Genomic DNA, 1,487 nt, shown 5'->3' on the forward strand with positions numbered 1-1,487 from the left:
AATGCCCAAGACTTAAGACCTCACTCTCCAACATCCGGGAGAGCCGCCATAGAGGCAGAGGTCCCCTCAGCCGGAGCTTATTCCCATAGTAATACTCACCATAATATAACAGCTGAAAAGTCTTTGTAGTAACGTTGGGACAGTGATTATTCCCCCTAGGGAAAAGGCACTACGGATATTACATCCTACCCGATGGGGAGGTAACGAAGATCCACCTATGAACTTACAGAGGAAGTACCACATAGGGAAGGTACTGGGGTGGGCTCCGCGTAAGGGGAGCTCTACCAAAACCCAGAACCTATCGACAGAATGTCTGTCTAGGGGAACACTGAGCCTCAGGGGCAATATGCTTATGTGATGGAAGGGTAGTCCAGAGTTCATGAAAGGAGCCTGAGCTGGACTAAATAAGCGCATAATTACCCTTGGGGGGAGGAGCGCTGGTAGCAAGTTCTACACCCTGCCAGTCTCCTGAGTCAAAGAACACACGTTCAGAACTCTAAGAAGAAACTGGTTCCATTCGTAGATTATAAAATGTAGCAAATGTATTAGGTGTAGCCCAACCTGCAGCTCTACAGATATCTGCTAGAGAGGCCCCGTTCGCCAGGGCTGCTGATGCAGCCATGCCCCTGGTAGAGTGAGCCCTCACTCCCAGTGGGCAAGGTAGGCCTCTTGCCTGATAGGCAGTTAGGATCGCATCCACAATCCAGTGGGAGATCCTTTGTCTGGAGACAGCATTCCCCTTCTGCTGTCCTCCAAAACAGAAAAAGAGCGGTTCAGAACATCTGAAACTCTGAGTGCAACCTAGGTATGTGCGTAGGGCTCGCACTGGGCACAACAGGGACAGGTCGGGGTCCCCTTCTTGGAAGGGGATAGCTTGCAATGTTATCACCTGGTCCCTGAAAGGAGTGGTGGGAAACTTGGGCACATATCCAGGCCGAGGTCTCGCGAGACAATGTGAGAGTCTGCCGGCCCGAACTCCAGGCATGATTCGTTAATGGAGAGGGCTTGAAGATCCCCCACCCTCTTGACAGAAGTGAGTGCAGTCAGGAGGGCCGTCTTCATAGAGAGGGCACTGAACTCAACTGACTGAACGGGCTCAACGGATCTCTTTGTAAGGCCTGCAAGACCACAGTGAGATCCCAATAGGGAATGAGACGTGGAGACCTCTATTCGGAATGCTGATTCCCTGACATTTTTCAAGCGACAGCTGAACACTCACCTCTTTCGTGCATGTATGACTGTGTCTATTTGCCTCTTTAAGATGAATCACTTGATGTATTCCCCAATTGTAAGTCGCTTTGGATAAAAGCGTCTGCTAAATGAATAAATGTAAATGTAATCAAAAAATATAAAACATTATTTACCCCGTTTGTATTTGCGAGGCGTCCGTTACACATTTCCCCTGTGTGTTAACGTCAGTAATTATGACTGTCGAATGTCTGACTACTTGACTCTTGGTAATGTATTTTGCCCCACCCCCAAACATA

At 48.9% G+C, this 1,487-nt stretch overlaps 1 protein-coding gene across 1 annotated transcript in view; it reads right to left on the reverse strand.

Annotated features, from left to right (window-relative positions):
• Positions 1-1,487, reverse strand: part of LOC107755939 (serine/threonine-protein phosphatase 6 regulatory ankyrin repeat subunit A-like) — a 38,225-nt gene that overhangs the window by 28,463 nt on the left and 8,275 nt on the right. The gene's annotated exons all lie outside the window — the stretch shown is intronic.

Source organism: Sinocyclocheilus rhinocerous, unplaced genomic scaffold (assembly GCF_001515625.1).
Source record: "Sinocyclocheilus rhinocerous isolate Xijiao unplaced genomic scaffold, SAMN03320098_v1.1 scaffold1463, whole genome shotgun sequence".
Classification (NCBI taxonomy): domain Eukaryota; kingdom Metazoa; phylum Chordata; class Actinopteri; order Cypriniformes; family Cyprinidae; genus Sinocyclocheilus; species Sinocyclocheilus rhinocerous.